The following is a 14,743-nucleotide window of genomic DNA, read 5'->3' as shown; positions in this document are numbered from 1 at the left end:
TTTCAGCTATGACGTCTCTGACCAGCGCCTGATCTCTAAAATCTATATGATTCTGTTAAAACTCATCCACAAAAAGACAAACAACCCAATCAAAAAGTGGGCAAAGGATATGAACACGCACTTCACTAAAGAAGATATTCAGGTGGCTAACAGACACATTAAGAAAATGCTCTCGATCATTAGCCATTAGGGAAATGCAAATTAAAACTATGATGAGATTCTATCTCACTCCAACAAGGGTGGCTTTAATCCAAAAAACACAAAATAATAAATGCTGGAGGGGCTGCGAAGAGATTGGAACTCTTATACACTGCTGGAGGGAATGTAAAATGGTACAACCACTTTGGAAATCTATCTGGCATTTTCTTAAAAAGCTAGAACTAGAACTACCATACAACCCAGAAATCCCACTCCTCGGAATATACCCTAGAGAAATAAGAGCCTTTACACGAACAGATATATGCACACCCATGTTTATTGAAGCACTGTATACAATAGCAAAAAGCTGGAAGCAACCAAGGTGTCCATCAATGGATGAATGGGTAAATAAATTATGGTATATTCACACAGTGGAATACTACGCATGGATAAAGAACAGTGACAAATCTGTGAAACATTTCATAACATGGAGGAACCTGAAAGGCATTATGCTGAGTGAAATTAGTCAGATGCAAAAGGACAAATACTGTATAAGACCACTATTATAAGTTCTTGAGAAATAGTATAAACTGAGAAGAACACATTCTTTCGTGGTTACGAGACGGGGGAGGGATGGAGGGTGGGAGAGGTTTATTTATGGATTAGTTAGTAGATAGGAACTACTTTAGGTGAAGGGAAGGACAATACTCAATACAGGGAAGGTCAACTCAACTGGACTGGACCAAAAGCAAAGAAGTTTCCGGGATAAACTGAATGCTTCGAAGATCAGTGGAGCAAGGGCAGGGGTTTGGGGACTATGGCTTAAGGGGACTTCTAAGTCAATTGGCACAATAAATTCTATTATGAAAACATTCTGCATCCCACTTTGAACTGTGGTGCCTGGGGTCTTAAATGCTAACAAGCGGCCATCTAAGGTGCATCAATTGGTCTCAACCCACCTGGATCAAAGGAGAATGAAGAACACCAAGGTCACACAATAATAACTATGAGCCCAGGAGACAGAAAGGGCTACATGAACTAGAGACTTACATCATCCCAAGACCAGAAGAACTAGATGGTGCCGGCCACAACCGATGACTGCCCTGACAGGGAGCACAACAGAGAACCCCTGAGGGAGTAGGAGAACAGTGGGATGCAGACCCCAAATTCTCATAAAAAGACCAGACTTAGTGGTCTGACTGAGACTGGAAGAATCCTGGCAGCCATGGTCCCCAAACCGTCTGTTGGCCCAGGACAGGAACCATTCCCGAAGACTACTCATCAGACATGGAAGGGACTGGACAATGGGTTGGAGAGAGATGCTGATGAAGAGTGAGCTACTTTTATCAGGTGGACGCTTGAGACTGTGTTGGCATCTCTTGTCTGGAGGGGAGATGGGAGGGTAGAGAGGGTTAGAAACTGGCAAAATGGTCACGAAAGGAGAGGCTGGGAGGAGGGAGCAGGCTGAGTCATTAGGGGGAGAGTAAATGGGAGTATGTAGTAAGGTGTATATAAGCTTATATGTGACAGACTGACTTGATTTGTAAACTTTCACTTAAAGCACAATAAAAATTATTTAAAAAAAATGTTTAAGTACAAAGAAAACATTCTTTGATAGTTACGAGGGTGGAGAGGGACGGAAAGAGGCATTAAGTAACTAGATAGTACACAAGAATTATCTTAGATGAAGGGAAGGACAGCACACAATACAGGGGTCATCAGCACCACTGGACTAAACCAAATGCTAAGAAATTTCCTGAATACAACCAAACACTTTGAGGGACAGTGTAGCAGGGGCAAGGTTCTAGGGACCATGGTTTCAGGGGACATCTAGGTTAATTGTCATAACAAAGTTTAGTAAGAAAATGTTCTGCATCCCACTTTGGTGATTGGTGCCTGAGGTCTTAAAAGATAACGAGTGGCCATTTACCATACATCAATTGATCACAACCCACCTGGAGCAAAGAAGAATCAAGAACACCAAAGACACAAGGAAAATATTAGCCCAAGAGACAAAAGGGGCCACGTAAACCAGAGACTCCATCAGCCTGAGACCAGAAGAACTAGATGGTGCCCAGCTAACACCAATGACCACCCCGACAGGGAACACAACAGAGTATCCCTGATGGAGCAGGAGAAAAGTGGGGTGCAGAACTCAAATTCTAGTAAAAAGACCAGACTTAATGGTCTGACTGAGACTGGAGGAACTCCAGAAGACATAGATCCTGGACTCTCTGTTAACCCAGAACTAAAACCATTCCCGAAGCCAACTCTTCAGACAAAAAATAGACTGGGCTATATTTTTTTTTTATATAACATAAAATGATACTCTTGAAGATTGTGCTTCTTAGTTCAAGGAGATACCCAAGATAAATGTGCAGCTTCTGTCTACAGACAAGAAGGGAAAGGATCTGGTTGAATGGAAATGTGCAATCTAGAGTGGGAAGGAACAATGTGCAGTTACATTATAAGGGATAGCAACTAGGGTCATATAACAATGAGTGTATAAATTTTCACATGAGAAACTAACTTGAGCTTTAAACATTCACCTAAGCATAATTAAAAAAAAAGAAAGAAATTTTAGGACTCATTGCTTTGGGCAAATCTGTTGCAAAAAGCCTTTTTGTTGAAAAGCGAAAATGTCACCTTGAGGATTTAGGTGTGCCAGACTCAAACCAGGGATTTTTCAATAGCGTCATATGCATGTGAAAGTTAAACAATGAATAAGGAGGCCAAGAAGATTTGATGCCTTTGAATTTTGTTGGTGGGGAAGAATATTGAATATGTCATGGACTGCTAGAAGAACCCAAAAAAATCTGTCTTGGAAGAAGTACAGCCAGAAGTCTCCTTAAAAGCAAGGATGGCAAGACTTTTTCTCATATACTTTGGGCATGTTATAAGGGGAGATCAGTCTCTGGAGAAGGATATCATACTTGGTAGAGAGTCAGCGAAAAAGAAGAAGATACTCAAAAGAGATGGATTGACCCAGTGGCTGCAACAATAGGCTCAAGCATAACAACTATTGTGAGGGCGGTGCAGGACCAGGAAGTGTTTTGTTCTGTTGTACATAGGGTCGATATGGGTTGGAACCAACTGAAGGGCACCTAACAACAACAAAACTTTAAGTTTGGCAAATGAACGTAATCATTGCTGAGATTAGTCCCTTGATCTTGAAAATAACCACAGATCATATTTTAACATAACACAAAGAATGTTTCAAATAAATTCCCTACTCTAGTTATATTCCCATATCTGTATATGAGGATACTGAAAACACCTTGACTTGGGTTAGGTGCACCTTAGTCCTCAAGGTGACATAACTTGTTTTTTAACACTTTAAAAAGACCTTTTGCAGCAGATTTGGTCAATGCAATGTGTTTTTTGATTTCTTGACTGCTGCTTCCACGGGTGTTGATTGTTGACACAAGTAAAATGAAATCCTTGACAACTTCAGTCTTTTCTACATTTATCATGATGTTGCTTATTGGTCCAGTTCTGAGGACTTTTGTTTTATGTTGAATTGTAATCCATACTGAAGGCTGTGGTCTTTGATCTGCATCAATAAAGGCTAAAAATCCTCTTCACTTTCAGCAAGCAAAGTTGTGTCATCTGTATACTGCAGGTTGTTAATGAGTCTTCCTCCAATCCCAATGCCCTGTTCTTCTTCATATAGTCCAGCTTCTTGGATGATTTGCTCACCATACAGATTGAATAGGTACGGTGAAAGGATACAACCCTGATGCACACCTTTCCTGACATTAAGCCATGTGGTATCCGCTTATTCTGTTCAAAGGACTGCCTCTTTGTTCACGTACAGGTTATTTATGAACTCAATTAAGTGTTCTTAAATTTCCACTCTCCACAAGGTTATCGATAATTTGCTATGGTCCACACAGTCAATGCTTTAGCATAGTCAATAAAACAAAGTTAAACCTCTTCCTGGTGTTCTCTGTTTTCAGCCAGAATCCATCTGACATAAGCAATGATATCCCTGGTTCCACTTCCTCTTCTAATCCGGCTTGAATTTCTGGCAATTCCCTGTCGATATACTGCTGCAGCCGATTTTGAACGATCTTCAGCAAAATTTTGTTTCATGTGATGTTAACAATATTGTTCAATAATTCCCACATTTGGTTGGATCACCTTTCTTGGGAATAGGCATAAATGCGGCTCTCTTCCAGTCAGCTGGCCAGGTAGCTGTCTTCCAAATTTCTTGGCATAGATGAGTGGGCACTTCCCGTTCATTGAAACATCTCAATTGGTATTACGTCAATTCTGGAGCCTTGTTTATCGCCAATGTCTTCAGTGCTGCTTGGACTTCTTCCTTCAGAACCATTGCTTCCTGATCATATGTTACCTCCTGATGGTAGAAAGTCGACCAATTCTTTTTGGTATAATAACTCTGTGTATTCCTTCCATCTTCTTTTCATGCTTCCTGGGTCATTAATATTGAATCCTTTAATATTGCAACTCAAGGCTGAAATTCTTTCTTCAGTTCTTTCAACTTGAGAAATGCTGAGCATGTTTTTCCGTTTTGGTTTTCTATGTCCACACGTCATCATAATACTTTGTATGCTCGAGTTGCTCTTTGAAATCTTCTGTTCAGCTCATTTACTTCGTCATTTTTTCCTTTGCTGTAGGTACTCAACGTTCAAGAGAAACTTTCACAGTCTCTTCTGATATCCATTTAGGTCTTTTTGTTTCTCTACTGTCTTTTTAATGACCTCTTGCTTTCTTCATGTATAATGTCCTTGATGTCATTCCACAACTCATCTGGTGTTTGGTCCTTAGTGGTCAGTGTGTCAAATCTATTCTTGAGACGGTCTCTAAATTCAGGTGGGATATACTCAAGGTCTTTCTTTGGCTCTCGTTGACTTGTTATAATTTTCTTCAGTTTCAACTTGAACTTACTTATAAGTAGTTTGTTCTGATCCACAGTCGACTCCTGGCCTTGCTCTGACTGGTGATAGTGAGCTTTTCCACTGTCCCTTTCCACAAATGTAGTCCATGTGATTCCTGTGCATTCCATCTACTGAGGTCCACATGTATATTTGCTGTTTATGTTGGTGAAAAAAAGTATTTGCAACGAAGAAGTCATTGGTCTTGCAAAATTCTGTCATGGGATCTCTGGCATTGTTTTGATCACTGAAGCCATATTTTCCAACTGTGATCCTTCTTTGTTTCTAACTTTTGCATTTCAATCGCCAGTAATTATCAGTGCATCCTGATTGCATGTTTGATCAATATCAGACTGCAGAAGTTGGTAAAAATCTTCAATTTCTTCATCTTTGGCTTTAGTGATTGGTGCGTAAATTTGAATAATAGTTGTATTAACTGGTCTTCCTTGCAAGTGCATGGATATTATCCTTTCACTGACAGCATTGTACTTTAGGATAGATCTTGAAATGTTCTTTTTGGCAATAAATCCAACACCACTTCTCTTCAAGTTGTCATTCCCGGCATAGTAGACCATATGATTGTCCAATTCAAAATGGCCAATACCAGTCCATTTCAGCTCACTAATCACTAGGATATCGATCTTTATGTTCCATTTCACTTTTGACGATTTGCAATTTTCCTAGATTCATACTTCGTACATTCCAGGTTCTAATTCTTAATGGATGTTTGCAGCTGTTTCTCTTCATTTTGAGTCATGCCACATCAGCCAGTAAGGGCCTCAAGAGCTTGACTACACCCAGGTCATTAAGGTCGATTCTACTTTGAGGAGGCAGCACTTCCCCATTCATATTTTGACTGCCTTCCAACCTGATGGGTTTATCTTCCAGCATGCTATCAAACAATGTTCTGCTGCTATATTCATAAGGTTTTCACTGGCTAATTCTTTTCAGTAACAGACTGCTGGATTCTTCTTCCTAGTCTTAGTCTGGAAGCTCAGCTGAAACCCATCTGCCATGGGTGACCCTGCTGGAATTTGAATACCAGCGGCATAGCTTCCATCATCACAACAACACACAAGCCCTCACAACACAACAAACCGACAGACACTTGGGGGACTACATGTTTAGGGAGGATTAATAAAAACACATAAATATTTCTCCTGCTCTTTTCTGAGCCAGGGCATCTTTCTTTTCATACACTATGTATTTTAATTTTGACAGAAACTTTTTAAATTTAGGCCTTCTTGTTCCCATTTATTTGATGAGGAAGCCGAGGCTCATAGGCTTCAAATGACGCACCAGAAACCTTCCTCATGATTCTGCCCCTCTGTAACAAAAAAAGTCCAGATGTTGGTCATGATTTTCTCCAAGAAGTTTGGGACTGCTTGTTGCCTTGAGGCCCTTCAACAAAAGTGCAATGTGTGTTTCCATGTATATTCATGGCATTCTCCTGCCTCCATTTCTGTCTCCCAGCTCTCTCTCACCCCTACATCAGACCTCCCACTTCATCTTCTTTTACCTGGCAGGCACTGGTGTTCCTAGCAGGCAATTTTGAGATTTGAGTTCTGAGTAGTAATTTTGCCATGTAATCTGACCCATCTTTAATAACTTGCAACCAGGTTAAAAAAGCAAAAATCCAGCTTTCTTCCATATGAAGAGAAAAGCATGTATCTTTAAAAATAAAACACATAAGACAAATATTCAGTAATTCCTTTCCTTTGTCCATCTGTCTCCTTTCTTCATTTCTGCACTTACTTCAAACATACATGGGGTTAGAAATGGGAGACTGCAATATTAATAATATCCATAATGTTAAGTGTAATAAATAATAATTATTACCAGCTACCTTTTGCAAAAAGGGAAATTGAATATTAAAGAGGTTAAGAAACTTGTTTAAGATCATATAGAACATAAGTGGTGAAGCCAGAATTCATGTCTATCACACATATTTCACTTATCTGAGCCTTTAACTTGTTTCAATAAGTTCACACTCCTGGAAGAGATGGAGAAACCCTGGTGGCTTAGTGGTTAAGTGCTACAGCTGCTAACCAAAGGGTCAGGAGTTCAAATCCACCAGGTGCTCCTTGGAAACTCTATGGGGCAGTTCTACTCTGTCCTACAGGGCCACTATGAGTCAGAATTGAATTGATGTCAATGGACTTGGTTTTTGGTTTTTTGTAGAAGAAGTGGGCTGGAGCAATCCTATGGAGAAGGGATTGAGGTTTCCTCATATGCGTTTAGAATAAGTTGGGGTTTAACTAATTGGCCCCAAGGTTTGCTTTTGCTCTTGGGCTATCTGAGCTGGGTAACTCATTGGACCATCCTTAGGGACTGGGCTGGAAATAATGGTTTCTTTGGAGCTCCTGGGGCTGAAAGCCTGCCATAGGCTTTTGTAAACTTTTTTGGGAATTACAACAAATATTCAGTGCAGTAAAAATAGAAACATTAAATCATGTTTTCCCAAAAGAACCTGTAGATAGAGATATTGCCTCAGACTTGTTTATCTGTCAGTGTAACTTAATAGTTTCTTCTGTAAACACATTTTCAGGAATCAGATTGATAAACTTTTGCTATTTTTTTTTAAACACTTCTTTTGTCTTTTTTTTTTTTTGTCTAAGCAATTGCTTCTGGAAAGAAGCCATGTAAAGTCTGCATATTCAGAGTCCCCTCTCTCCATAAACTTTCCACTCTCCATAACCTCCTGTGATAGAAAACATCAATAAATTTCAACCAAGTATCCTTTTCGTGTTCCACGAGAGCTTCATATAATTCATCTTCTAAGTAAATTAAAGCTGAAAATATGAAAAATATACTTTATTGGAAGTCATATATCTGCTCATAAGGAAAGAGGTAAGACTTTCGAGTCTATTTGAAATATTTCCTTCACAATAAGTCTTCAAAACTGGTCTGGTGGCATCTGCACTCTGATGGAATATACACTCAGTGCATATTCTGAAAAACATGGACCTCCCAGGGAGTATTTCCACCAATGAAGGGTGAAGGTGGTCCAGGATTCCTGAGTCTTCCCTGGCCTCAGAGCAAAGTACACTATCTGTCAAAGGACTTCCTGCTCATACAAGGGGAAATAAACTACACCATGGGATTGAAGCCAACCTGGAAGAAATTTCTTTTTTGGGGGGAGGGGCGGTCTTCTAATTTAAAGAGTTTGAAGTTCATCGGTCATGTTTCTCAGTATAAAAGAGAACTGTACTTTTACACACTTGTCCTGGACTTTCAAGACCTATGGCAACCCTTGATCATGACCTGAAATGGCACCGCCCTCTCAGGTTTTGGGGCAAGTGGCAATGCAGTGGGCCAGGGAGAAAAAAGTTGAACTCTGTGATGAAATCTTGGTCACACTACCCTCAATAACATTCTTTGTTCACCTCTGCCCATGTCTTTCTATATCCCAACCCCTTGCTCTTCTTCGTTGCCTGACATTTGCTCACTGCCACTCTCCTCTGTCCTGTGTCAACTTCATCCAGTCTCTGCCCTTTCCTTCCCTTCACTATTATATACTTAGTTTTCTGCTTTGATATTTGTCCCACCATGAAGCTAACCGTGGTTGATTTTGGCATCAGGACACAAACTTAAGGTATTAGTTGGCATCCTTCTCTGCTGGCTAGTGACTTTTCTTGGATATAATCTACATGATTAGTTGGGATTTGATGATTTATATAACTTGTTGTTAGATGCTACAGAGAGAGGCTGTCTAGCAGCATATAATCTTCGTTATAGCCTGATTGTACTCAGCAAAACTATTATACATCAGTCTGTGCACATAAAGAACACAAGACAAATGGCCACAGTCACCTCACCAAAAATTGTGCAGGTCAAATGAAACAACAAAAGTGAAAACCTGCTTAAAGTCACACAAAAATAATATGTAATCTAGGACTACCTTATTAGATTCAATACATATTTAATAAAGTACATAGTATTATAAGAGCATAGGGGATAGAGTTAGATGTCTATTTGTCTGGAAAGAGAAGAGAAGATTCTGGGGCTAGAGAGTTTTGGGACAAGGTATATTTTGAACTGTTTACATTTCAACAGGTAGTAAAAAATTAAGGATACTATAGAAGAGCAGGAGTCCTGGTGTCACAGTGGTTAAGTGTTTGGCTGCTAAACAAAAGTTCGGCAGTTCAAATCCACCAACTACTCCTTGGAAACCCTATGGGGCAATTCTACTCTGTCCTTTATGGTCACTATGAGTCGGAATCGACTCAACGGCAAAAGGGTTTGGTTTGGTTTATCGAAGAGCAAATAGCAAGCTCTACTACTGTGGTGTCCCCCAATATCAGGTAGGTAGGATAGATAGTTCAGGAGTATTAGGAAATAATGGCTGAACTCAGTAGCAGAACTCTGAGGTACTCTTGATCTGAATTAATGCATACATCTTAGTAAAGTGCTGTTTGCCTATCTTCAGGTTTCAAATATTCTCTTTGCTTAGTTGAAACAACACCAACTAGAATTGCATCACCTGGCTTTCACAGCTCTCCATTAACCAGAAAAAAAAAAAAAAACAAAACATTGCCCTAGAGTTGATTCCGACTCATAGCGACCCTACAGGAAACCCACAAAGGTTTCCAGCTCACAAACTTACCTTTTACAACTTTTTGATTTGATGAGAGTACAGTTTTTATGATGGTCATGTCTATGTTTACCTGAAGCAGTGTGTCCTACTCACTTGGTAACCTAACCGCTCCTCTCCTCACAGCAAATGACAGTTTTTTTTGTTTTGTTTTTTGTTTTTGTTTTTAGCCCCTATTAGGGACTTAGTGTATTGAAACTGAGTAATAATTAATTCACTTTATATTTGTCAGAGATAATTCGAACTTCCAGTCTAAGCTTCTAGATATTATTTACATCACACTTAGCTAATATTTCAGCTGTACTACGAAGAAACAAAGTTTTATTAATATTACAGAGCTTTATTAGAGAGACAATTTGAGTTATTAATTTTCAAATACTGCTTCTACTTGGGGAAATGCAGTGTAAGCTTATTCAATACCTTAGTTCCAGACAGCCTATTTGGAAACTTCATTTTCACACACTGAAATCTGTAACTCCATTTCTTTCTCTCTTTTGAAACTTCACCATCCCTCAATTTGTTCTCTAGGGTTCTCTGTACTTTTGGAACTGAAATTCATTAGATACTGTCATATATGGTGGTATGTAGTTCTTAAGTAATTAGTTATCTTATTCAGTGGTATGTTATCCCTCCAATTTAATTGTACAGAGTTTGAAAACACATTTCTATATCCCACTGTAGCTACCAGAGAGCTGATTAGGTTCTTAGTACCTATGATGGCTGACTTGAATGTGTTATTGGTTCATTGATGGGTTGGTGATTAATCAGACAAGATCATTATAAAATAAATTCTAGATCCTTTGAAGTCAATATTAAAAAGTAGAGAAAAAATGTGACAGAATAAAGATATAAGTCCCCAAATTGAAGAGTGAATTACATAAATGTGAAAAAAGGAAAGAACTCAAACTTTAAAGATATTAAAAATTAACTGACAAAGATATATATAATTGAGAAAGAAAAATTATAAGAAGTAAAAAATATAAAAAAAATTATACTATCACAAGTAATCAAGGAAATGTATATCATAGTTTCAGTTACACTCATCAAGCTAATAAGATAATGCTCTAAGTTAGATTTTCATTAAAAATCTGTTCCATATTCCTGTAATTTTAGAAAGATATGGGAAAAAATGCAATTCTTACATGAAAAGGGATATTTAAACAAATTATGTACATATATAACTCTGGAAAAACCTGGAAGAATATTTCACCTGGACTACAAAGAAACTTTTTATTTATATTACCTCTGTAAAGTGAGATTGGGAAGTTATGAATTTTAGAAGGATACTTTTCATTTTGAACCTGTAATCTATTGAAAGTGTTGGATATTTTAATATGTACATGTAATCATTGATAATTAAAGTGTTTCTAATCAATATTGATCCAAAAAATTGGAAGTTCTCTTGGTAATAATTGCCAGTAATTACAAAAATAATAATAACCTTTGCCTCAAAAATCCCCTGGAAATTTAATTTCTGAAATGACTACAAATAAAAAGAGGTTCATTTAAAAGTTTTTTATGAGAATGAAAATTTGAAAACAAATGATAAAAAAGTTTTAAAAACATATTATGAATTTTTGATACAATAATTTATAATTGCTAAAATTAATAAATATATTATAGGTACTCTTTACATAGGAAAAGACTTTTAACAATGCAAAATGAAAATCAGAACATTTAAAATATTATAGAGTGATGGCAATTCTATAGATATGTATGTATATAAGCAAAATATAGAGTAGGAGAATGGGGAAGATATTTCCATGGTGAAATTATGAAATATTTTTTCAATTATGCTTTAAGAGAACAAAAATTGGTAGGTCTGACAGCTATTACCATACTTAAACCCATTATAGAAAGAAAAAAAAACAGTGTCAATTCATCTCATTGGGAGCCTTCCTCTTTTTCACTGACCCTCTTCTTTACCAAGCATGATGTCTTTCTCCAGGGCCTGATCCCTCCTGACAACATGTCCAAAGTAGTCTCACCATCCTTGCTTCTAGGGAGCATTCTGGTTGTACTTCTTCCAAGACAAATTTGTTTGTCCTGTTGGCAGTCCATGGTGTACTCAGTATTCTTCTTCAACACCACAATTCAAAGGTGTCAATTCTTCTTTGGGCTTCTTCATTCATTGTTCAGCTTTCATGTGCATAGGAGGCAACTGAAAACACCCTGGCTTTGGTCAGACTCACCTTAGTCTTCAAGGTGATATCTTTGCTTTTCAGTACTTTAAAGAGGTCTGTTGCAGCCAATTGGCCCAATGCAATGTGTCTTTTGGTTTCTTGACTACTGCTTCTATGGGTATTGATTGTGGATCCAGGTAAAATGAAATCCTTGACAACTTCAATCTTTTCCCTGTTTATCATAATGTTGCTTACTGGTCCAATTGTGAGGATTCGTGTTTTCTTTATGTTGAGGTGTAATCCATACTGAAGGCTGTGGTCTTTGATCTTCATCAATAAGTGCTTCAAGTCATCTTCACTTGCAGCAAGAAAAGTTGTGTCATCTGCATAATGCAGGCTGTTAATGAATCTCCCTCCAATCCTGATGCCCTGTTCTTCTTCATAGAGTCCAGCTTCTTGAATTATTTGCTCAGCATACAGATTGAATAGGTATGATGAAAGGGCACAACCCTGACACACACCATTCCTGACTTAAACCACACAGTATCCCTTTGTTCAGTTCAAAAGACTGCCTCTTGATCTATGTACAGGTTCTTCATGAGCACAAGTAAGTGTACTGGAATTCCCATTCTTGCACCCATAAAATGTGAAACTCAATACCATGTATCTAACATGAGTAATGAATGATTTCACATAATAGAGTGATTATGCACAATAATACTAACCTCAATAATTTATTCTTGTGTGTCCTGACTGACAATGAAGGTGAAACCAAGAGACAAAAGTTGGAGAAATGAATTCTTAAAGCTTAAACCAACCAAGGTACTAAAGTGGTCAGAATAATTTGCAGAAACTTGTGTACAAATTAAGGAATGTTGTTCCTGTTAGTGAACCTCTAAATTTAATATTTGAATTATATGGGAATATTTGCTTTTCAAATATTGAGGTGCATATAGACATATATTTCATACATATTTACATTAGAAAAAACTCAAATCCATTTCTGTCAAGTCAATTCCAATTCATAGTGACCCCATAGGACAGAGTACTACTGGTTTCCAAGTCTGTAATCTTTAGGGAAGTAGACTGGCACATCTTTGTCCTGAGGAGCAGCTGGAAGTTTCCTACCACCAACCTTTCAGTTAGCAGCCTAATGCTTAACCACTGCACCACCAGGGCTCCCTACATACACTTACAGTGTGTCTATTAGAATCTAAGTTTTTTAGGAACAAAAAGTTTCAAGATATTGAAGTGACTTGTTCAGATCATACAGAAGAATAAGCAGTTCCCAGACATTGTCGGATTGCACAATTACCTGTGAGTTTTTTTTCTTGCCCAAAATGACTTGATTCCACAGGAAGACTTTGAGTCAATGGCTGTAGTTAAAGAATGGACATCAGCAGTAAAAAAATAAAATAAAATAAAATAAAATAAATAAAACTCAAGTAATGACGTTGTTGTTAGCTGCCGTCAAGTTGCCCCCGACTTGTGGTAACCTCATGCACAACACAGGATCTCTCCATCGTAATCCACAGACTTTTCATGGACTGACTTTCAGAATTAGATCACCAGGCTTTTCTTCCCAATCTGTCTGAGTCTGAAAACTCTGCTAAAACCTGTTCAGCATCATTGCAACATGCAAGCCTCCACTGACATAGGTGGTGGCTGCACATGTGACGCCTTCACTGGGAATCAATTGAGTCTCCTACATTGGAGGGAGAATTCTACCACTGAACCATCACGGAATTAGAACTATAAAGTTGTAGTTCAGAGTCCAAGTCTGCTGCCATTGCCAAGTCAACACTTACACACTTTTCTTTTCAGATAAACCATTTCTCAGCTGCATCCTTTTGACATCATCTGTAACCATGGAGTTGAACAGCAGTGTGACTGAGTTCATTCTGCTCGGGTTAACACGGGATGTTCTGAAGGAAAAATTAGTGTTTGTGATCTTCTTGTTTCTCTACCTTGCAACTCTGTTCATGAACTTATTGTTATGACCATCAGATACAGTCGGATGTTAGGGGGCCCCATGTACTTCTTCCTTTTCTACTTGTCCTTTGCTGATGCATGCTACTCAACAATCACAGCTCCCAGGTTGATCATAGATGCTGTATCTAAGAAGAAAGTCATCTCCTACAATGAGTGCATGGCTCAGATTTTTGCAGGTCATTTTTTTGGGTGCATGGAGATCTTTGTGCTCATACTCATGTCCTTTGATCACTATGTGGCCATTTGCAAACCCCTGAGGTACACAACCATCATGAGCCAGCGTGTCTGTGGTGCATTGTTGAATCTGGCCTGGGTGGGATCTTGCATCCATTCATTAGTACAGGTTTTTTTGGTTTTGAAATTACCATTCTGTGGCCCCAATGTTATTGACCACTATTTCTGTGATATGCAACCTTTGTTAAAACTTGCCTGCATGGATACTTATGTCATAAATCTACTCATAGTATTTAATAGTGGGGCCATATGTATTGTGAGTTTTATAGCCCTGATAATCTCCTATGTTTTCATCTTACACTCTCTGAGTAACAAGAGTGCAGAAGAAAGAAAGAAAGCCCTCTCTACCTGCACCTCCCACATTATTGTTGTCATCTTATTCTTTGTTCCTTGTATATTCACATACACTCCCCCGCCTATCACATTTCCAGTGGACAAGACAGTAGCTGTGTTTTACACTATCGGGACACCCTTGCTCAACCCTCTGATTTACACTTTGAGGAACGCAGATGTTAAAAATGCCATGAGAAAGTTATGGCGTAACAAGCTATGACTTGAAATGGCAAAGAACAGAAAACACCAATTGCTGATTCTTTAGCAATTTAAATGAAATTGGATTGATAAAGAAGAGAAAATGTTCTTATCCTGATGTGGACAATAGAATCCACTCCTAGAAATCTGTTTGAGGACATTAGTAGAGTAAGCACAGGTCCATTTTATTTTAAGCCAATGTCACATAAAGTAACATAACATAAAAAAAATTA

The 14,743-nt window shown here is 38.3% G+C and overlaps 1 pseudogene; it reads left to right on the top strand.

Annotated features, from left to right (window-relative positions):
- Positions 1-13,621: 13,621 nt before the first annotated feature.
- Positions 13,622-14,532, top strand: LOC126063949 (olfactory receptor 4C11-like; annotated as a pseudogene).
- Positions 14,533-14,743: the final 211 nt, after the last annotated feature.

This window comes from Elephas maximus, chromosome 20 (assembly GCF_024166365.1).
Source record: "Elephas maximus indicus isolate mEleMax1 chromosome 20, mEleMax1 primary haplotype, whole genome shotgun sequence".
NCBI classification, from domain to species: Eukaryota; Metazoa; Chordata; class Mammalia; order Proboscidea; family Elephantidae; genus Elephas; species Elephas maximus.
The sequence above is the reverse complement of the archived record's forward strand: the minus strand, read 5'-3'. Positions and strand labels throughout refer to the sequence as shown.